General features: G+C 47.0%; 1 pseudogene; it reads left to right on the top strand.

Moving 5' to 3' along the window:
* The first annotated feature begins 16,980 nt into the window (after positions 1-16,980).
* On the top strand, positions 16,981-18,695 carry LOC147119129 (uncharacterized; annotated as a pseudogene).
* The last annotated feature ends 5,782 nt before the right edge of the window (positions 18,696-24,477 follow it).

Below are 24,477 nucleotides of genomic sequence, written 5' to 3' on the forward strand. Positions count from 1 at the left end.
AATGGCGGAGCAGGCTCGAAGGGCCGAATGGCCTACTCCTGCTCCTATTTTTCTATGTTTCACTATGTTTCTAAGCTGCGACTACACTGGCTATATTTATATTTAACTTGTTTACTACATTATTGATCTGGCCCTGCCCAAACCATAACCACAAGGATATCTGTCATTGTTCTGACTGTGACCACAAGGCTGTGTCACTATCACACACACACACCGTTTCCTTCTTTCACATCTCCATACACAGACCATCTCTTTACACATCCCCTTCCATCCTCAATCAATGTCAGTAAAATAGATTATCTGGTCAATATCACATTGCTGTTTGTGGGAGCTTGCTGTGCACACATTGGCTGCTGGTTTTCCTACATTAGAACAGTGACTACACTTCAAAACTACTTCCTTGTCTGTAAATCACTTTGGGACGTCCTGAGGTTGTGAAAGGTGCGATAGAAATACAAGCCTTTTTCCTTGGATAACAGCAATAGTTACACTGGGATAAACCTTCAGTCATTTTCTATTACAGGCTCTCTGGAAGGTGTGGGGAGCTGGGACTTGAGAGTAACTGAAGGTGTTAGAACTGAGATAATCTAGAGTTAGAAAGGAGAAAAGGCCCAAAAATGAAACAGTCGGTAACAGGACATCAATTAGTCTCCTCTTACCTTGGAGGAAAGAAATAGTCAATGCTGTGTATCTGGCATTTATCCAGAATATTAAACTCCAGCCCAGTTACAGGAGTTATTCTCATCAGCAGGAACAAACCTCACCTGTCAGAATGAACATGGTTCAGTCCTGGATGTGATTAACAGCAGCAATAACAGCAGAATCCAACCCCTGCAGTCACTTGTGAACTCACTGGTGTGTCAGCAGGTTGGATGACCAAGTGATTCCCTTCCCACACTTAGAACATTTGAACGGCCTCTCCCCAGTATGAACTCGCAGGTGTCTCAGCAGCTGGGATGACTGACTGAATCCCTTCCACACGTGGAGCAGGTGAACGGTCTCTCCCCAGTGTGAACTCGCTGGTGTCTCAGCAGATCTAGTATGCTTTTAAAGATCTTCTCACACTTAGAACATTTGAAGGGTCTCTTTTCAGTGTGAACAAGTTGGTGTTCAGTGAGGTTGGTTAATCGAGCAAATCCTTTCCCACACACAGTGCAGGTGAACGGCCGCTCCCCAGTGTGAACCCGCTGGTGTCTCACCAGCTGGGATGACTGACTGAATCCCTTCCCACACGTGGAGCAGGTGAACGGTCTCTCCCTGGTGTGACTGCGTCGATGAGTTTCCAGCCAGAACGGGGAGCTGAATCTCTTCCCACAGTCCTCACATTTGCACAGTTTCTCCGTGGCGCGGGTGTCCTTGTGTCTCTCCAGGTCGAACGATTAGTTGAAGCCTCGTCCACACACAGAACATATGTATGGTTTCTCCCCGCTGTGAATGGTGTGATGTTTTTTCAGGCTGTGTAACTGGTTAAAGCTCTTTCCACAGTCAGTGCACTGGAACACTCTAACACGTGTGTGTGTGTTTCGGTGCTTTTCCAGTCACACTGATGTTTGAAATCTTTTCCCACAGACAGAACAGACAAACATTTCTCCTTCCACATTCAAAGACTGATGATATTCCCTGTATAAGCAGTTCACAAAAGACATCACTGTAAGTTCAGGATAAAACTGCAGAACAGATAATTCTAGTTTCTGTGGAACATTCTTTCCTCTCTTATTACATAGAATTACACAGATTGTAAAACACAGAAACAGGCCATTCGGCCCAACTGGTCCATGCAGTGTTTATGCTCCACACGAGCCTCCTCCCATCTCTCTTCATCTCACCCTATCAGCATCTCCTTCTATTCTTTTCTCCCATGTGTTCATCCAGCTTCCCCTTAAATGCATCCACGCTCTTCGCCTCAACTACTCCCTGTGGCAGCAAGTTCCACATTCTCAACACCCTCTGGGTGAAGGAGTTTAATCTAAATAGGACTTTCCTGGGCAGCCAATGAGCACTGCTGTCTCTTCTGTACATTTCCTGGCGAGGCGAAACAGTTGATATTTTCTGGTCAAAAAGAGCTGAGCTCGGCAGCATTAGTCCTGTTTTGCATCCTTTGGAGACCAGGTGTACGAGCAGAGTGAGCGCAGCCTTCACAGCAACCGCAATAAAATTGTTACAGTTGTGAAGGAACTTTGTGTCAGTGCACTGGACCACAAACAAAGTATGTGTGTCGATTATTGTCTGACTGCATTACTGTGAGGTGCCATGAGATGTTTTAAAGGCTCTATATAAATGTGAAGAGAAAAAGATTGGTGAAGTCAAGCGTAGGTCCCTTGCAGTCAGAATCAGGGGAATTTATAATGGGGAATAAAGAAATGGCTGACCAATTAAATACATACTTTGGTTCTGTCTTCACAAGGGAGGACACAAATAACCTCCCAGAGATGTCGGGGAACATAGGGTCTAATGAGAGGGAGGAACTGAAAGAAATCAGTATTTGTAGGGAAATGGTGTTAGGGAAATTGACGGGATTGAAGGCTGATAAATCCCCAGGGCCTGATAATCTACATCCTAGGGTACTTAAGGAAGTGGCCCAAGAAATAGTAGATGCATTGCTGGTCATCTTCCAAAATTCGATGGACTCTGGAACAGTTCCCATGGATTGGAGGGTAGCTAATGTTACCCCACTATTCAAAAAAGGTGGTAGAGAGAAAGCGGGGAATTATAGACCGGTAAGGTTGACATCGGTAGTGGGGAAAATGCTGGAGTCCATTATAAAAGATGTAATAGCAGAGCACTTGGAAAACAGTGACAGGATCGGACAAAGTCAACATAGATTTACAAAAGGTAAATCGTGCTTGACTAATCTACTGGAGTTTTTTGAGGATGTAACTGGTAAAATAGATAAGGGAGAACCAGTGGATGTGGTGTATTTGGACTTTCAGAAGGCTTTCGATAAGGTCCTGCATAAGAGGTTAGCGTGTAAAGTTAAAGCACATGGGATTGGGGGCAAGGTATTGACTTGGATAGAGAACTGGTTGGCAGACAGGAAGCAAAGAGTTGGAATAAATGGGTCTTTTTCCGAGTGGCAGGCAGTGACTAGTGGGGTACCGCAGGGATCAGTCCTAGGACCCCAGCTATTCACAATACAGGAAACTCTTTTTTATCCGGCACTGACGGGACCGGCGTGGTGCCGGTTTATCAAAAAGTCCGGATTACCGAGAGGTGTTGGTAAAAGGTATGAGAGCTCCGTACACAGCAACAAATCCAGGCTTCCCTGTTGCTTAGCAACAGCTGCAGGAACCCCGGCAGCAGACCAAGCGTCCCTGTTGCTTAGCAACAAGTGCAGGAACCCCAATTGCACAGCCACAGATCCAGGAACTGCCACTAATATGAAGTAAAACTTACCTAAACCTACTCCTGAATTTTGCCGGTTAACAGAGATTTCCGGTTATTTAGGTGCCGGTAAATCGAGAGTTTCCTGTATATATTAATGATCTAGACGAGGGAACTAGATGTAATATCTCCAAGTTTGCAGACATCACAAAGCTGCGTGGGCGTGTGTGCTGTGAGGAGGATGCCAAGAAACTCCAGTATGATTTGGACAGTTTGGGTGATTGGGCAGATGCAGTATAATGTGGATAAATGCGAGATTATTTGGTGGCAGAAACAGGAAGGCAGATTATTATCTGAACGGCAATAGATTGGGAAAAGGGGAAGTGCAATGAGACCTGGGTGTCCTTCTGCACCAGTCGCTGAAGGTAAGCATGCAGGTGCAGCAGGCGGTTAAGAAGGCAAATGGCATGTTGGCCTTCGTAGCGAGAGGGTTCGAGTACAGGAACAAGGATGTCTTACTGCAGTTGTACAGGGCCTTGGTGAGACCACACCTTGAGTATTGTGTGCAGTTTTGGTCGCCTTATCTGAGGAAGGATGCTCTTGCCATGGAGGGATTGCAGTGAAGATTCACCAGACTGATACCTGGGATGGCAGGAATGATGTATGAGGAGAGATTGGGTCGATTGGGCTTGTACTCACTGGAGTTTAGAAGAATGAGAGGGGATTTCATTGAAACTTATAAAATTCTGACAGGACTGGACAGACTAGATGCAGGAAGGATGTTCCCGATGGCCGGGGAGTCCAGAACCAGGGGTCACAGTCTAAGGATAAGGGGTAGGCCACTTAGGACTGAGATGAGGAGGAATTTCTTCACCCAGAGAGTGGTGAACCTGTGGAGTTCTCTACCACAGAAGGCAGTTGAGGCCAATTCATTAAATATATTCAAGAAGGAGTTAGATATATTTCTTAAGGGTAAAGGGATCAAGGGATATGGGGAGAAGGCAGGGACAGGGTACTGAATTTGGATGATCAGCCATGATCTCATTGAATGGCGGAGCAGGCTCGAGGGGTCGAATGGCCTACTCCTGCTCCTATTTTCTATGTTTCTATGTAAGTTGTTGTTGGTGTTCTGTTTAAATTTAGTGAAATGATCGATAACCAAGGAAGATCATTTCTTTAATAACAACAGAAAATGCTGGAAACACTCAGCAGGCCAGGCAGCATCCGTCGAGAGAGAAACAGAGTTAACGTTTCAGGTCTGGGACCCTTCGTCAGAACTGGAGAAGGCGAGAGATGTAACAGATATTAAGCAGGTGCAGAGGAAGGGAAAGTGGAAGTGGAGGGGAAGAAGGAACAGTCTGTGCTAGGGTTGGAGGCAGGAGAGATAAAATGTTGCAAATGGGGACGGCAAAACCATAAACAGCCTGAAAAATGGGGGCAGGGGTTATAGTCTGAAATTGTTGAACTCAATGTTGAGTCCAGAAGGTTGTAAAGTGCCTAATTGAAAGATGAGATGCTGTTCCTTGAGCTTACATTGAGCTTCGTTAGAACAGTGTAAGAGGCCAAGGACAGAGAGATCAGAGTGGGAGTGAAGCGGTGAATTAAAGTGACAGGCGACCGGAAGCTCGGGGTCACCCTTACGGACTGAATGGAGGTGTTCCACAAAGCGGTCGCCCAATCTGCGTTTGGTCTCCCCAATGTAGAGGAGACCACATCGTGAGCAGCGAATACACTTTACTAAATTGCAAGAAGTACAAGTAAATCGTTGTTTCACCTGGAAGGGTGTTTGGGGTCCTGGACAGTGGGAAGGGAGGAGGTAAAAGGGCAGGTATTGCATCACCTGCGCTTGCACGGGAAGGTGCCGGGCAAAGGGGAAGAGCTGTTGGGGGTGATAGAGGAGTGGACTAGGGTGTCTCGGAGGGAGCGGTCCCTTCGGAATGCTGAAAGGGGAGGTGAGGGGAAGATGCGTTTGGTGGTGGGATCACGCTGGAGGTGGCGGAAATGGCGGAGGATGATCCGTTGAATGTGGAGGCTGGTGGGCTGAAAGGTGAGGACAAGGGGAACCCTATCGTGGTTCCGGGAGGGAGGGGCAGGGGTGAGGGCAGAAGTGCGGGAGATAGAACGGACCCGGTCAAGGGCCATGTCAACCACAGTAGAGGGGAATCCTCGGTTGAGGAAAAAGGAAGACATGTCGGAAGCACCGGTGTGGAAGGTGGCATCGTCGGAGCAGATGCGGTGGAGAAACTGGGAGAATGGAATAGAGTCCTTACAGGAAGCGGGGTGGGAGGAAGTGGAGTGTAGGTAGCTGTGGGAGTCAGTGGGCTTGTAGTGGATGTTTGTCAACAGCCTATCGCCAGAAATGGAGACGGAGAAGTCAAGGAAGGGAAGAGTCGGAGATAGACCATGTGAAGGTCCACTCCTCAATCACCCCCAACAGCCCTTCCCCTTCTCCCGGCACCTTCCCGTGCAAATGCAGGAGATGCAATACCTGCCCTTTCACCTCCTCCCTTCCCACTGTCCAGGGCCCGAAACACCCCTTCCAGGTGAAACAGCGATTTACTTGTACTTCTTGCAATCTAGTATACTGTATTCGCTGCTCACGATGTGGTCTCCTCTACATTGGGGAGACCAAACACAGATTCGGCGACCGCTTTGCGGAACACCTCCGTTCAGTCTGTAAGGGTGACCCCGAGCTTCCGGTCGCCTGTCACTTTAATTCACCGCTTCACTCCCACTCTGATCTCTCTGTCCTCGGCCTCTTACACTGTTCCAATGAAGCTCAACGTAAGCTCGAGCAACAGCACCTCATCTTTCGATTGGGCACTTTACAGTCTGCCGGACTCAAAACTGAGTTCAACAATTTCAGACTATAACCCCGCCCCCATTTTTCAGGCTGTTTATGTTTTTGCCGTCCCCATTTGTAACATTTTCTCTCTCCTGCCCCCTACCCTAGCACAGACTGTTCCGTCGTCCCCTCCCCCTCCCCCGGCCTCTGCACCTGCTTAAAATCTGTTTCCAGCATTTTCTGTTGTTATTTCAGATTTCCAGTATCCGCAGTATTTTGCTGTTGTAACAGATCATTTCTTTGTTGGTTCTGTTAGTTTTCATAGATTCATCCACCCTGTCCAAGATGGCGGCCAGAGATCCCGCTGACCCGGGCGGCCGGGCCTGTCCCCGCGGGGTAAACCCGGGGCCTGTGGGCTCTTATTCGGGGCCTGAGGCCTACACCCGGTGTTTATGAATCTTCCCAGCCCAGCCGCGGCTCCAATTCCTCCCCAAGCCCACAATTTCCTACCGCCTCCCGGCAACGTCTCTTCCGCTTCAGGCCATCGCCAGCACTCGCTCTGCGCATGCTCAGGGCACTGTCCTATATCGCGCCTGCGCACTGGGCTCCTGTGATCATTGATAGGGCACATTCTGCCGCGCGGGGGATTCTGGGTAACCACCACGCCATTGAAAGCTCCAATTGGGGCAGGGAACATTTTATAATTATTCCATCGAGATTCGGTCCGGAGGGGCAATCAACAAAATTAATTAATAAATTATACAGAAACCCACATACCCGGTCCCTCTGCCATCGTGTGAAGTACATCCCAGGTTACTTAAGGAAGTGGCCCTAGAAATAGTAGATGCATTGCTGGCCATCTTCCAAAATTCAATAGACTGGAACAGTTCCCATGGATTGGAGGGTAGCTAATGCAACCCCACTGTTAAAAAAAGGTGGTAGAGGGAAAACGGAATTATAGACTGGTTAGCCTGACATCGGTAGTGGGGAAAATGCTGGAGTCTATTATAAAAGATGTAATAGCAGAGCACTTGGAAAACAGTGACAGGATCAAACAAAGTCAACATGGATTTACTAACAGTAAATCATGCTTGACAAATCTACTGGAATTTTTTGAGGATATAACTGGTAGAATTGATAAGGGAGAACCAGTGGATGTGGTGTATTTGGACTTTCAGAAGGCTTTTGATAAGGTCCCGCATAAGAGATTAGCATGCAAAGTTAAGGCACATGGGATTAGGGGCAAGGTACTGACTTGGATAGAGAACTGGTTGGCAGACAGGAAGCAAAGAGTTGGAATAAACAGGTCTTTTTCTGAGTGGCAGGCAGTGACTAGTGGGGTACCGCAGGGATTGGTGCTAGGACCCCAGCTATTCCCAATATATATTAATGATTTAGACGAGGGAACTAGATGGAATATCTCCAAGTTTGCAGATGACACAAAGCTGGGTGGGCGAGTGTGCTGTGAGGAGGATGCAGAGAAACTCCAGTATGATTTGGACAGGTTGGGTGATTATACTGCATCTGCCATGCATTTGCCCAATGTGGATAAATGTGAGGTTATCCACTTTGGTGGCAAAAACAGGAAGGCAGATTATTATCTGAACGGCAATAGATTGGGAAAATGGGAGGTGCAATGAGACCTGGGTGTCCTTGTGCACCAGTCGCTGAAGGTAAGCATGCAGGTGCAGCAGGCGGTTAAGAAGGCAAATGGTATGTTGGCCTTCATAGCGAGAGGAGCAAGGATGTCTTGCTGTATGTTGTACAGGGCCTTGGTGAGACCACACCTTGAGTATTGTGTGCAGTTTTGGTCGCCTTATCTGAGGAAGGATGTTCTAGCCATGGAGGGAGTGCAGCAATGATTCACCAGACTGATACCTGGGATGGCAGGAATGACAAATGAAGAGAGATTGGGTTGATTAGGCTTATATTCACTAGAGTTTAGAAGAATGAGAAGGGATCTCATTGAAACTTATAAAATTCTAACAGGACTAGACAGACTAGATGCAGGAAGGGTGTTTCTGATGGCGGGTGAGTCCAGAACCAGGGGTCACAGTCTAAAGATAAGAGGTAAGCCATTTAGGACTGAGATGAGGAGGAATTTCTTTACCCAGAGAGTGGTGAACCTGTGGAATTCTCTACCACAGAAGGCAGTGGAGGCCAATTCATTAAATATATTCAAGAAGGAGTTAGATATATTTCTTAAGGCTAAAGGGATCAAGGGATATGAGGAGAAAGCAGGGACAGGGTACTGAATTTGGATGATCAGCCATGATCTCATTGAATGATGGAGCAGGCTCGAGGGGCCAAATGGCCCACTCCTGCTCCTATCTTCTGTGTTTCTATGTAAGTATGTTGGCCGCCACTTTTTGGTTACCCACTCATACCTCAGGCCCTGCCCAGTCTGGTTTAATTGCTAAATGTTTTCTTATTTCAGTGCAGTCCTGTTCTGTTGTAAGTCTTACCTGAGAAGCTGTTAATGGCAGCAATTTTTTTCCAAGGTGGAAATAGGTTAAAAACGCCACTAGCGATCCATCAAAACACACGGGACAGAGAAGTTCACTTCAGCAGCACACTTGCCACAGGACTCAATATCGATCCCCTCCCTCACTGTTGCACTTTGTCTGCAGTGTGTATGGTCTACAAGGTGACCAAAGGTCAGATTTTGTGGAGTCAAAGGTCAGGCCGTGTGGAGTCAAGGGCCAAGTAGCATGTTTTCCTGAAAAGATGGCTACAAAACAGAAATCAGAGAGTAAGAGCTAAGGGAAGTTTCTCGGACTGGCAGAAAGTGTGAAGATCTGTGCTGGGACCCGTGTTGTTCACTGTTATATGGGCTCAAAAATTGGAGGCATGTTGCGAAAATTTGCAGATGATACCAAGTCTTCACACTGAGGACACCCTCCGTTGTATTGTGCGGCACTACCACTGTACTAAGTGACATAGACTGAGAACAGACCTAACAGCTCAAAACTGGGCAGCCACGAGGCGCTGTGGGCAATCAGCAGTTGCAGAATGTATTCCACCACAAACTGCAACTGGGAAAATAAGCTGCGAGGAGGACACAAAGAGCCTGCAAAGGGGTGTAAACAGGTGAGTGGGCAATAAGGTGGCAGATGGAGTATAATGTGAGGAAATGTGAGGTTATTCACTTTGATCGGAAGAATAGAGAAACAGAATATTTTTTAAATGGTGAGAAACGATTAAATGTTGGTGTTTGGAGAGATTTAGGTGTCCTCGTACAGGAAACACAGGAAGTCATGAGGGGTCTGGACAGAGTAGAGAGAGAGAAACTGTTCCCATTGGCAGAAGGGTCGAGAACCAGAGGACACAGATTTAAGGTGATTGGCAGAAGAACCAAAGGCGACATGAGGAAAAACTTTTTTACGCAGCGAGTGGTTAGGATCTGGAATGCACTGCCTGAAAGGGTGGTGGAGGCAGATTCAATCACGGCTTTCAAAAGGGAATTGGATAAGTACCTGAAGTAAAGAAATGTGCAGGGTTACGGGGAAAGGGCGGGGAGTGGGGCTAGCTGAAGTGGTCTTGCAGAGAGTCGGCACGGGCTCGATGGGCCGAATGGCCTCTTTCTGTGCTGTAACCATTCTATGATTCTATGAAAGTTAGCATGCAGGTACAGCAAGCAATGAGGAAGGCAAATGGCATGTTGGCCTTTATTGCAAGGGGGTTGGAGTGTAAGAGTAAGGAAGTTTTACTACAATTGTACATGGCTCTCGTGAGACCACACCTGGAGTACTGTGCACAGATTTGGTCTCCTTATCTAAGGAAGGATATACTTGCCTTGGAGGCGGTGCAACGATGGTTCACTAGATTGATTCCTGGGATGAGAGGGCTGTCCTATGAGGAGAGATTGAGTAGTTTGGGCCTATACTCTCTGGAGTTTATAAGAATGAGAGGTGATCTCATTGAAATATATAATATTCTGAGGGAGATTGACAGGGTAGATGCTGAGAGGTTGTTTCCCCTGCCTGGAGTGTCTAGAACTAGGGGGCATAGTCTCAGGATTAGGGGTCGGCCATTTAAGACTGAGATAAGGAGGAATTTCTTCACTCAGAGGGTTGTAAGTCTTTGTAATTCTCGATACCATATGGCTGTGAATGCTGAGTCGTTGAGTATATTCAAGGCTGAGATTGATAGGTTTTTGGACTCTAGGGGAATCAAGGAATATGGGGTTCGGGTGAGAAAGTGTTCAGGTCAAAGATCAGCCATGATCTTATTAAATGGGGGAGCAGGCTCGAGGGGTTATATGGCCCACTCCTGCTCCTAATTCTTACGTTCTTATAACCTCATGGCCCAGCATACCCCTCACTCCTCTATCATCATCAAACCAGAGGACTAACCCTGATTCAAAGAGGAGTGCAGAAGTGCATGCTGGGAACAGCACCAGGTGTACCTGAAATGAGAAGCCAACTTGGTGAAGCTAAAACACAGGACTACATGCATGCTAAACAGAGGAAGCAGCATGCTATAGACAGAGCCAAGCAATCTCACAATCAAAGCATCAGATCAAAGCTCTGCAGTCCTGCCACATCTAGTCACGAATGGTAGTGGACAAGTAAGCAACTAACAGGAGGAGGAGGCTCCATGAACATCCCCATCCTCAATGATGGCGGAGACCATCATATAAGTGCAAAGGACAAGGCTGAATCATTTGTAACAATCTTCAGTCAGAAGTATCGAGTGGATGATCCTTCTCTACCTGCTCCTGAGTCAACAACAACAACTTGCATTTATATAGCGCCTTTACTGCAGTAAAATGTTCCCAGGCTCTTCACAAGAACGTTATCAGGCAAAACGTGACACCAAACCACATAAGGAGATATTAGGACAGGCAAAAATCTTGGTCAAAGAGATAGTTTTTAAGGATCATCTTCAAGAATGAGAGAGGCAGGTGGGTTTTCTGAATCCCAGACCTGCGGCCTCGGCAGCTGAAGGCACGGCCGCCAATAGCGGAGCAATAAAAATCGGGGATGTTCAAGAGGCCAGAATTAGAGGAGCGCAGATATTTTGGAGGGTTGTAGGGCTGGAGGAGGTTTCAGAGATGGGGAGGAGCAAGGCCACGGAGGGAACTGAAAACAAGGATGAATGTTTTAAATTTGAGGTGTTGCCGGATAGGGAGCCAGTGTAGGTCGATGAGCACAGGGGTGATGGGTGAACGAGACTTGGTGTGAGCCAGGAGATGGGCAGCAGAGTTCTGGAGGAGCTGAAGCTTACGGAGGGTGAAAGATGGGAGGCTGACTGGGAGAGCATTGGTATAGTCGAGTCTGGAGGCAACAAAGGCAGGGATGAGGGTTTTAGCAGCAGATGGGTGGAGGCAGAGGCGGAGTTAGGCAATGTTACAGAGGTGGAAGGAGGAGGTGTTGGTAACAGAGAGAATATGTGGTCGGAAGCTCAGCTCAGGGTCAAATGGGATGTCGAGGTTGTGAACAATCTGGTCCAGCCTCAGACAGTCGGCAGGAAAGGGATGGAGGTGGTTGCTCGGGGAATGAGAGAGTGGCGGGGGCCTCGTAGGCCCGAGCATTAATCCACCCCCCGGGGAAAGGGTTCCCTTGGCCCGAGCATTAATCCACTTCCTGGGTAAGGGTTCCCTAGGCTCGAGCATTAACCCACCCCGGGATAAGTGTCTCGGAGTGGGAGAGCTATAGTGATAGGGGGTTCGATTGTAAGGGGAATAGATAGGCGTTTCTGCGGCCGCAAACGAGACTCCAGGATGGTATGTTGCCTACCTGGTGCAAGGGTCAAGGATGTCTCAGAGCGGCTGCAGAACATTTTGGAAGGGGAGGGTGAACAGCCAGTTGTCGTGGTGCATATAGGTACCAACGATATAGGTAAAAATGGGATAAGGTCCTAAAAGCTGAATATAGGGAGTTAGGAGGTAAATCAAAACTAGGACCTCAAAGGTAGTAATCTTAGGATTGCTACCAGTGCCACGTGCTAGTCAGAGTAGAAATAGAAGGATATTTCAGATAAATACGTGGCTAGAGGATTGGTGCAAGGGGGAGGGATTCAAATTCCTGGGACATTGGAACCAGTTCTGGGGGAGGTGGGACCAGTACAAAATGGACGGTTTGCACCTGGGCAGGACTGGGACCGATGTCCGAGGGGGAGTGTTTGCTAGTGCTGTGGGGGAGGGTTTAAACTAAAATGGCAGGGGGTTGGGAACCTGTGCAGGGAGACAGAGGAAAGGGAAACGAGGATAGAAACAAAAGACAGGAAGGAGAAAAGCAAAAGTGGCAGTCAGAGTAATCAAGGGTTTAAATCAAACATGGCCACAGTAAATAATAATTCTAAAAGGTCGAAGAGTGTTAAAAAAAACAAGCCTGAAGGCTTTGTGTCTTAAAGCGAGGAATATTCATAATAAGGTGGATGAATTAGCTGCACAAATAGATGTAAACGGATATGATATGATTGGGACTACGGAAACATGGCTCCAGGGTGACCAAGGCTGGGTACTCAACATCCAGGGGTATTCAATATTCAGGAAAGACAGGCAAAAATGAAAAGGAAGTGGGGTAGCATTACTGGTTAAAGAGGAGATTAACACAATTGTAAGGAAGTATATTAGCTCTGATGATGTAGAATCTGTATGGGTAGGGCTGAGAAATACCAAGGGACAGAAAACGTTAGTGGGAGTTGTATACAGACCCCCAAACAGTAATGCTGAGTTTGGGGATGGCATTAAATGGGAAATTAGAGACGCGTGCAATAAGGGCACAGCAGTTATCATGAGTGACTTTAATCTACATATAGATTGGGCTAACCAAATTAGTAACAATACTGTGGAGGAGGAATTCCTGGATAACGGGATAGTTTCCTGGACCAACATGTTGAGGAACCAACTAGCGATCAGGCCATCTTAGACTGGGTATTATGTAATGAGAAAGGAACAATTAACAATCTTGTTGTGCGAGGCCCCTTGGGGCGCAGCGCTCATAATATGATAGAATTCTTCATTAAGATGAAGAGTGAAGTATTTGACTCAGAGACTAGGGTCCTGAACTTAAATAAAGGAAACTACGATGGTATGAGGTGCGAGTTGAGTAGGATTAATTGGGGAATGTCACTCAAAGGGTTGACAGTGGATAGGCAATGTCAAACATTCAAAGACCGCATGGATGAACTACAGAATTTGTTTATCCCTGTTTGGCATAAAAATAAAACAAAAAAGGTGACAACCGTGGCTAACAAGGGAAATTAGGGATAGCATAAGATCCAAGGAGAGGACATATAAATTGGCCAGACAAAGCAGCAAACCTGAGGATTTGGAGCAGTTTAGGATTCAACAAAGGAGGACACAGGGATTAATTAAGAGGGGGAAAATAGAGTATGAGAGAAAGCTTGCTGGGAACATAAAAACTGACTGTAAAAGCTTCTATAGATATGTGAAGAGAAAAAGATTGGTGAAGTCAAGCATAGGTCCCTTGCAGTCAGAATCAGGGGAATTTATAATGGGGAACAAAGAAATGGCGGACCAATTAAATACATACTTTGGTTCTGTCTTCACAAAGGAGGATACAAATAACCTCCCAGAGATGTCGGGGGACATAGGTCTAATGAGAGGGAGGAACTGAAAGAAATCAGTATTTGTAGGGAAATGGTGTTAGGGAAATTGATGGGATTGAAGGCCGATAAATCCCCAGGGCCTGATAATCTACATCCTAGGGTACTCAAGGAAGTGGCCCTAGAAATAGTAAATACATTGCTGGTCATCTTCCAAAATTCTGTAGATTCTGGAACAGTTCCCATGGATTGGAGGGTAGCTAATTTTACCCCACTATTCAAAAAAGCTGGTAGAGAGCAAAGGGGAATTATAGACCGGTAAGCCTGACATCGGTAGTGGGGAAAATGCTAGGGTCCATTGTAAAAGATGTAATAGCAGAGCACTTCGAAAACAGTGGCAGGATCGGACAAAGTCAACATGGATTTACAAAAGGTAAATTATGCTTGACTAATCTACTGGAATTTTTTGAGGATGTAACTGGTAAAATAGATAAGGGAGAACCAGTGGATGTGCTATACTTGGACTTTCAGAAGGCTTTCAATAAGGTCCCGCATAAGAGACTAGCGTGTAAAGTTAAGGCACATGGGATTGGGGGCAAGGTACTGACTTGGATAGAGAACTGGTTGGCAGACAGGAAGCAAAGAGTTGGAATAAACGGGTCTTTTTTTGAGTGGCAGACAGTGACTAGTGGGGTACCGCAGGGATCGGTCCTAGGACCCCAGTTATTCACAATATATATAAATGATCTAGACGAGGGAACTAGATGTAATATCTCCAAGTTTGCACATGACACAAAGCTGGGTGGACATATGTACTGTGAGTAGGATGCCAAGAAGCTCCAGTATGATTTGGACAGGTTGGGTGATTGGGCAGAAGCATGGCATATGCAGTATAATGTGGATGAATGCGAGGTTATCCACTTTGGCAGCAAAAACAGGAAGGCAGATTATTATCAAAACAGCAATAGATTGGGAGAAGGGGAAGTGCAACGAGACCTGGGTGTCCTTGTGCACCAGTCGCTGAAGGTAAGCATGCAGGTGCAGCACGTGGTTAAGAAGGCAAATGGTATGTTGGCCTTCGTAGCAAGAGGGTTTGAGTACAGGAACAAGGATGTCTTGCTGCAGTTGTACAGGGCCTTGGTGAGACCACACCTTGAGTATTGTGTGCAGTTTTGGTCACCTTATCTGTGGAAGGGTGTTCTTGCCATGGAGAGAGTGCAGCGAAGATTCACCAGGCTGATACCTGGGATGGCAGGAATGACGTATGAGGAGAGATTGGGTCAATTGGGCTTACACTCGCTGGAGTTTAGAAGAATGAGAGGGGATCTCATTGAAACTTATAAAATTCTAACAGGACTGTACAGACTGGATGCAGGAAGGATGTTCCCACTGGCGGGGGAGTCCAGAACCAGGGGTCACAGTCTAAGGATAAGGGGTAAGCCATTTATGACTGAAATGAGGAGGAATTTCTTCACCCAGTGAGTGGTGAACCTGTGGAATTCTCTACCACAGAAGGTGGTTGAGGCCAATTCATTAAATATATTCAAGAAGGAGTTAGATATATTTCTTAAGGCTAAATGGATCAAGGGATATTGGGAGAAGGCAGGGACAGGGTACTGAATTTGGATGATCAGCCATGATCTCATTGAATGGCGGAGCAGGCTCGAGGGGCCGAATGGCCTACTCCTGCTCCTATCTTCTGTGTTTCTATGTTTCCACCGCCCCCGGGGAAGGGCTCCCTAGGCCCGAGCATTAATGCACTTCCTGGGTAAGGATCCTGCAGCCCCGAGCATTAATCCATCCCTGGGGGAAGGCCCCGTAGGCCCGAGCATTAATCCACACCCTTAAATCCTACCCTCTGAATTCTGTTTTGTAGCCGTCTTTCCATCCATTCTATTACCTGGCCGTTGACCCCACACAGCCTGACTTTGGTCATCTTATCGACCGTACATACTGCAGACACAGTGCACCTGTGGTGGAGGGGATCGAATGTGGCAGATGCGCTGATGAAGTGGATTTCTCTATCTCGTGTGTTTTGGTGGATCGCTGGTGGTGTTTTTCACCTCTTTCCACCTTGAACAAAATTGCTGCCAGCTTATTAAAGCCATTAACAGCTTCTTATGTAGGACACAAAAAATGGTGCCTCGAAAGTTTCCCTCTAAATAACAGGCCTGCACTGAATTTACAAAACACAGTTAGTAAATATTTAGCAATTAAAGCAGACTGGGCGGGGCCTGAGGTACGAGTTAATAACTGAAAAGTGGCGGCCACTTCACACGATGGCGGAGGGCCCGGGCATGTGGGTTTCTGTATAATTTATTAATTGATTTTGTTTATTGCCTCTCCGGCCCCAATCTCGATGGAATGATTTTAAAAAGTTTCGCTCAATAATTGCGGCTTTCAATGGCAGGGTAGTTCCCCAGAATCCCACGCGTGGCAGAATGTGCACCATCAATGACAACAGGAGCCCAGTGCGCAGGCGCAGGACTGGGCTGTGCTCTGAGCATGCGCAGTGCCTGTGATGGCGCTGGTTTGAAACGGAAGAGATGGCAGCGGGCGGCGGTAGGACATTGTGGGCTCGGGGAGGAATTGGACCCATGTCTGGGCTGGAAAGCATCACAAACACTTGGTGTAGGCCTCAGACCCCGAATAAGTGCCCACAGGCCCCGTGTTTGCCCCGCGGTGACAGGCCCGGCTGCCCGGGTCAGCGGGGTCACTGGCCGCCATTTTGGACAGGGCGGGGTCGCGGCGCATGCGCGGCCATCTTGGGCAGGAACAGAGAGTGGGCGGGGCTTCACGGTCCCAGTGACCAGGATAGACAATCATTGACTCATTGATTTTATTCTCACTGCATACAGCGGGTGCAGAACTGAACCAAACCAGAGTAGAGGGAGGGGGAAAACTGGGAGTGGAGGAAAGAAATGTTGGAGATGGTGCAATGGTTTTGGATTTCAGCACAGGGAGGAGGGAGAGTGTGTGGGACAGGGATTTACAGCTTTGGGGGAACAAGAGAGGAAAGAATGTTCTACAGAAACCAGAATTGTCTTCTGAATTTCTATCCTGCACTTAAAGTGATGACTTTTGTAAACTCCTTTTACAGGGTATTAGAAGGGCAGGAATTGCAGTCAGGAAACTCAAACCAAACATCACAACAAGATCTGACAGAGTCATTCTATTCATCAGGACCTGAATATCATCGGCCTTTGAATGTGGAAGGACAAATGTTTGTTCTGTCTGTGGGAAAAGATTTCAAACATCAGTGTGACTGGAAAAGCACCAAGACACACACACCCGAGTGAGAGTGTCCCAGTGCATTGACTGTGGAAAGAGCTTTAACCAGTTACACAGCCTGAAAAAAACATCGCACCATTCACAGCGGGGAGAAACTGTACACGTGTTCTGTGTGTGGATGAGGCTTCAACCGATCGTCCAACCTGGAGAGACACAAGGATACCTGCACCACGGAGAAACCGTGGAAATGTGGGGACTGTGGGAAGGGATTCAGTTCACCGTCCCAGCTGAAAGCTCATCAATGCAGTCACACTGGGGAGAGGCTGTTCACCTGCCCCGTGTGTGGGAAGGGATTCACTTGGCCATGCCACCTGATAAGACACCAGAGAGTTCACACTGATGAGAAACCTTTTAAATGCTCTGTCTGTGAGAACAACTTTAAAAGCTCTGAGGGACTGATTAGACACCAGCGAGTTCACACTGAAGTGAGACTATTCAGTTGCTCTCACTGCGAAAAGAGATTCAAGCACTCATCCAATCTCACTGAACACCAGCGTGTTCACACTGGGGAGAGGCCTTTTCAATGCTCTGACTGTGGGAACAGCTTTAAAAGCGCTGGTGAGCTGAGTAAACACCAGCGAGTTCACACCGACGAGAGACCATTTAACTGCACTGACTGTGGAAACAGCTTTAAACGTGTTGCAGATCTGATTAAACACCAGCGAGTTCACACTGATGAGAGACCGTTTAAATGCTTGGACTGTGGGAGCAGTTTCAAACGCTCTGTGGGTCTAATTAGACACCAGCGAGTTCACACTGATGAGAGGCCTTTTAAATGCTCTGACTGTGGGAGCAGATTTAAACGCTCTGTGGGTCTGATTAGACACCAGCGAGTTCACACTGACGAGAGACCATTTCAGTGCTCTGACTGTGGGAACAGATTTAAAAGTTCAGAGGGATTGATTAGACACCAGCGAGTTCACACTGACAAGAGACCATTTCAATGCTCTGACTGTGGGAATAGCTTTAAAAGTGCTGCAGAGCTGATTAAACACCAGCGTATTCACACTGACGAGAGACCTTTTAAATGCTCTGAATGTGGGAACAGATTTAAAAGTTCAGAGGGAGTGATTAAACACCAGCGAGTTCACACTGATGAGAGACCGTTTCAATGCTCTGAATGTGGGAACAGCTTTAAACGCTCGGCAGAGCTGGTGAGACACCGGCGAGTTCACTCTGGGGAGAGACCTTTTAAATGCTTGGACTGTGGGAAAAGCTTTAAACGCTCTGTGAGTCTGATTAAACACCAGCGAGTTCACACTGATGAGAGACCGTTTAGTTGCTCTCACTGCGGGAAGAGGTTCATCCAAACTTATGGCACACCAGTGTGTTCACACGAGGGGGAGGCCATTTTCTGCTTCGTGTGTGCGAAGGAATTCTCCCAGTCATCCAACCTGCTGGCAGACCAGCAAGTTTACGTGTGACAGCAGAGGTTGGATTCTGCTGTTTTTGCTGCCGTTAATCACATCCAGGACTGAACCATGTTCATTCTGACAGTTGGGATTGTTTTTGCTGGTGTTAATAACCCTTCTAACTGGGCTGGAATTTAATATTAAAAGAAAGACTTATATTTATATAGCGCCTTTCATGACCACCGGACGTTCCAAAGCGCTTTACAGTCAATGAGATGCTTTTTTTTTTAAGTGTAATCACTGTTGTAATGTTGGACAAATGACAGCCAATTTGTGCACAGCAAGCTCCCACAAATAGCAATGTGATAATGACCAGATAATCTGTTTCAGTGATGTTGATTCTGGATATATGCCAAATAAATCAGCTTTGTTTTAAACAGTGTGTCAATTCCTTGGTTTTTTCCATGATAAGAGGAGACTAATGGATTTCCTGCTACCAATTGTTCCATTTTTGGGCCTTTTCTCCTGTCTTACTCAAGAATTTTTAAGTTCTCATAAATTTGGTTACCCTCATGGACAAGTCCCAGCTCCCCATATCTTTCAGAGAGCCTCTCCTAGCCTTGGTAGCCTAACTGTAAGATCCTATGATTTGATTGGGATTACGGAAACATGGCTCCAGGGTGGCGAAGGCTGGGAACTCAACATCCAGGGGTATTCAATATTCAGGAAAGATAGGCAAAAAGGAAAAGGAGGTGGGGTAGCATTACTGGTTAAAGAAGGGATTAACACAATTGTAAGGAAGGATATTAGCTCTGATGATGTGGAATCTGTATGGGTAGAACTGAGAAATACCATGGGGCAGAAAACGTTAGTGGGAGTGGTATATAGACCTCCAAACAGTAAAGTGGAGGTTGGGGATGGCATTAAAAGGGAAATTAGAGAAGCGTGCAAAAAGGGCACAGCAGTCATCATGGGTGACTTTAATCTACATATAGATTGGGCTAACCAAATTAGTAACAATACTATGGAGGAGGAATTCCTGGAGTGTTTACGGGATGGTTTCCTGGACCAATATGTCGAGGAACCAACCAGAGATCAGGCCATCTTAGACTGGGTATTATGTAACGAGAAAGGATTAATTAGCAATCTTGTTGTACGAGGCCCCTTGGGTCGGAGCGATCATAATATGATCGAATTCTTCATTAAGATGGAGAATGAAGTAGTTGACTCAGAGATTAGGGTCCTGAATTTAAATAAAGGAAAATACAATGGTCTGAGGCACGAATTGGGTAGGATTGATTGGGGAATGTCACGCAAAGGGTTAATGGTGGATAGGCAATGGCAAACATTCAAAGACCGCATGGATGAACTACAGAATTTGTTCATCCCAGTTTGGCATAAAAATAAAACAAAAAAGGTGACTCAACCGTGGCTAACAAGGGAAATTAGGGATAGCATACGTTCCAAGGAGAGGACATATAAATTGGCCAAAAAAAGCAGTAATCCAGAGGATTGGGAGCAGTTTAGGATTCAACAAAGGAGGACAAAGGGATTAATTAAGAAAGGGAAAATAGAATATGAGAGTAAGCGTGCAGGGAACATAAAAACTGACTGTAAAAGCTTTTATAGATATGTGAAGAGAAAAAGACTGGTGAAGTCAAGCGTAGGTCCCTTGCAGTCAGAATCAGGGGAATTTATAATGGGGAACAAAGAAATGGCAGACCAACTAAATACATATTTTGGTTCTGTATTCAAAAAGGACACAAATAACCTCCCAGCAATGTCGGAGAACATAGGGTCTAATGAGAGGGAGGAACTGAAAGAAATCAGTATTTGTAGGGAAATGGTGTTAGGGAAATTGATGGGATTGAAGGCCGATAAATCCCCAGGGCCTGATAATCTACATCCTAGGGTACTTAAGGAAGTGGCCCTAGAAATAGTAGATGCATTGCTGGTCATCTTCCAACATTCGATGGAATCTGGAACAGTACCCATGGATTGGAGGGTAGCTGGTGGTAGAGAGAAAATGGGTAATTACACACCGGTAAGCCTGACATCGGTAGTGGGGATAATGTTAGAGTCCATTATAAAAGATGTAATAGCAGAGCACTTAGAAAACAGTGACAGGGTCGGACAAAGTCAACATGGATTTACAAAAGGTAAATCGTGCTTGACTAATCTACTGGAATTTTTTGAGGATGTAACTGGTAAAATAGATAAGGGAGAACCAGTGGATGTGGTATTTGGACTTTCAGAAGGCTTTCAATAAGGTCCCACATAAGAGATTAGTGTGTAAAATTAAGGTACATGGGATTGGGGGCAAGGCATTAACTTGGATAGAGAACTGGTTGGCAGATAGAAAGCAAAGAGTTGGAATAAACAGGTCTTTTTCCGAGTGGCAGGCAGTGACTAGTGGGGTACCGCAGGGATCGGTCCTTGGACCCCAGCTATTCACAATATATATTAATGATCTAGACAAGGGAACTAGATGTAATATCTCCAAATTTGCAGACGACACAAAGCTGGGTGGGCGTGTATGCTGTGAGGAGGATGCTGAGAAACTACAGGATGAATTGGACAGGTTGGGTGATTGGGCAGAAGCATGGCAGATGCAATATAATGTGGATAAATGTGAGGTTATCCACTTTGGTGGCAAAAACAGGAAGGCAGATTATTATCTGAATGGCAATAGATTGGGAGAAGGGGAAGTGCAATGAGACCTGGGTGTCCTTGTGCACCAGTCGCTGAAAGTAAGCATGCAGGTGCAGCAGGCGGTTAGGAAGGCAAATGGTATGTTGGCCTTCATAGCGAGAGGGTTTGAGTACAAGAACAGGGATGTCTTGCTGCAGTTGTACAGGGCCTTGGTGAGACCACATCTTGAGTATTGTATGCAGTTTTGGTCACCTTATCTGAGGAAGGATATTCTTGCCATGGAAGGAGTTCAGTGAAGATTCACCAGGCTGATACCTGGGATGGCAGGAATGACGTATGAGGAGAGATTAGGTCAATTGGGCTTGTACTCGCTGGAGTTTAGAAGAATGAGAGGGGATCTCATTGAAACTTATAAAATTCTGGCAGGACTGGACAGACTAGATGCAGGGAGGATGTTCCCGATGGTCGGGGAATCCAGAACCAGAGGTCACAGTCTAAGGATAAGGGGTAGGCCTTTTAGGACAGAAATGAGGAGGAATTTCTTCACCCAGAGAGTGGTGAACCTGTGGAATTCTCTACCACAGAAGGCAGTAGAGGCCAATTCATTAAATATATTCAAGAAGGAGTTGGATATATTTCTTAAGGCTAATGGGATCAAGGGGTATGGGGAGAAAGCAGCAATCGGGTACTGAACTTGGATGATCAGCCATGATCGCATTGAATGGCAGAGCAGGCTAGAGGGGCCGAATGGCCTACTCCTGCTCCTATCTTCTATGTTTCTAACCCGAATCATTCACATAATCCCTAAACCCAACCCCTGACTGTATCACCCTAACCACGGTCCTCACATCTATCACTGATCCCTAAAGTGCCCAGTCTCAATCGTGATTGTGATGTCATTGTGGTGCAGCGGACAACGGCCAGGTTATTTTTTTATATATAACTCGCCAAGGCTTCTTCAGCAGCACCTCCCAAACCCGCGACCTCTTCCACCTAGATGGACAAGGCAGCAGGCGCATGGGAACATCATCCCCTCCAAGTCACACACCATCCTGACTTTCAGGTATATCGCTGTTCCTTCATCGTCACTGGGTCAAAATCCTGGAACTCCCTCCCTAACAGCACTGTGGGAGTACCTTCACACACGGACTGCAGCGGTTCAAGAAGGCGGCTCACCGCCACTTTCTCAAGGGCAATTCGGAATGGGCAATAAATGCTGGCCTTGCCAGCGACGCCCACATCCCATGAAAGAATTTTTAAAATGTTTTCCTCGCCTCACTTCCTGGTCCAAACGCACCTCTTCTGTTCCTCAACCGCTCCATTCACCCAAGACATGTGGTATTATTTAGAGGACAGGCCGCTGATACGCGTAAAAAAGAATCAATTATCAGGAATTGTTTCACATCCTCAATGGTGGCAGTAGGTACCCAGAATGCCGCGCGGTTGTGAATATGCGGTATCTGAGTGACGGGGGCCTGGTGCGCAGGCGCAGTGGAGCCGGGTTCCTGTGCCACCTGGAGGAAGATGGCGGTCGGGACAGAGCAGGTGCGGTGGGAGAATAAACCACAAGGCTGGCTTTATAATAAAGGGGCTGCGGCCTTAGAGCCGAATAACAGCCCCCAGGACCGGGCTTCATTCAGCTGTGGGGCGGCGGCTGTGAGGCTTTCTCCCGGGGACTGAAGGAGGAATTGGACCCACGGGTGGGCTGGGAAGCTTCACAAACACCCGGTGTAGGCCTCAGGCCCCGGGTTTGCCCCGCGGTGACAGGCCCGGGTCAGCGGGGTCACTGGCCGCCATCTTGGGCAGGGCGGGGGTCACTGCGCATGCACAGCCATCTTGGGCAGGAACCGAGAGTGGGCGGGGCTTCAGGGTCCCAGTGACCAGGAGAGACAATCATTGACTCATTGATTTTATTCTCACTCTGCACACAGCGGGTGGAGAACTGAACCCAACCTGAGTAGAGGGAGGGGGGAAACTGGGAGTGGAGGAAAGAAATGTTGGAGATGTACGCTGTCGACACCCAGCTCTACCTCACTACCTCTTCTCTCAACCCCTCCGCGGTCTCTAAATTGTCAGACTGCTTGTCCGACATACAGTTCTGGATGAGCAGAAATTTTCTCCAATTAAATATTGGGAAGACCGAAGCCATTGTTTTCGGTCCCCGCCACTGTGGTATCTTGAGGTGGCCATAGATGGAGATGGACACCGGTTAACTCCGTAACATGGTTTAATCAACACTTGCACATAAAAGCTTCTGCCATGAGGCAGCAAAAACAAAGCGTACAACTAGTACAGATCAGACTTAACTCAGGAGACCAATTGCCACAGCACCACCTGGTGGATCAGGTTACTCATAACCTCCCAGGTTACTACACTCCTCCCCCCTTAAGATTGCCGTATGCAATTCTTAAACAATAACCCTTACTAGGTACTACATTTTAATTAACCAGTATGCTCTAACCATGGTTAACCCCTGACTAATTTAACAGGTTTGTATAAGTCTTTCTGGTTGCTTGCGAATCCTTTGTGAACATCTTAATTCCACTTGTGGTGGATTCTCAGATTCATTCGCACTTGATATTGGAGTAGTCTCTGATGTTGGTTTTACTCTGTCCTGCTGTGGCCTGGCAGTGCCAGTGTCCACTGGCACCTTATAAGCCGTGCTGGGTCCTGGAACAGCCTCCTCTACTGCCCTTTGTTCCATCTGAGGCAGTTCCCCCTGCTGCCGGCTGAAAAGCTGATCCACATGCCGACAAACCCCTCGACCATCCCCTAGTAACACGGAGTACGACACAGGTCCTGTAATGTCCTGGATTAGTCCTGATATCCATTTAGGTCCATAGCTGAAGTTCCGGGTGTACACAGAGTCCCCTATGGTGAAATGGTGAGCTTTAGTATGTTTGTCATGGTACGCTTTTTGGTTTGTTTGTTTTGTCTCAACCTTGCTTTTGAGATCTGGGTGTATCAGGTCTAACGTGCACCGCAACTTTCTCTCCATCATCAACTCAGCCGGAGAAAGCCCCGTGGTAGCTTGGGGTGTTATACGATAACTAAACAAGGCTCTATTGAGCTTGGTCTTCAGGGTGTCACCTGAGCTCTTCCTCATGAGCTCCTTAAAAGTCTGCATGGCTCACTCGGCTAACCCATTTGAGGCTGGGTGATATGGAGCCGAGGTGACATGTGTGATTCCATTCCTTACCATGAATTCTTTGCTCCCTTCACTAACAAAACACTGTGCATTGTCGGATACAATCATTTCTGGAATACCATGCGTGCTGAAGCTGTTCCTGAGACAATTCAGTGTGGCATCAGTCATTGCAGAGCTCACTGGATAAACGTCGATCCACTTTTGAGTGAGCGTCTACCAGCACCAAAAACATTTTGCCCCTAAAAGGTCCCGCATAGTCAATGTGAATTCTCCTCCAGGGTTTGCTGGGCCACTCCCAGGGATGGAGTGGTGCCCTGGCAGGTGCTTTCCTCTGTTCCTGACACATAGTGCATGACTTTACCTTTGACTCAATTTCAGCATCCAAGTTAGGCCACCACAGGTAGCTCCTAGCC

The sequence above is a fragment of the Somniosus microcephalus genome, chromosome 4, assembly GCF_052327205.1.
Source record: "Somniosus microcephalus isolate GS21.2 chromosome 4, FLI_Smic_1.0, whole genome shotgun sequence".
NCBI lineage: Eukaryota > Metazoa > Chordata > Chondrichthyes > Squaliformes > Somniosidae > Somniosus > Somniosus microcephalus.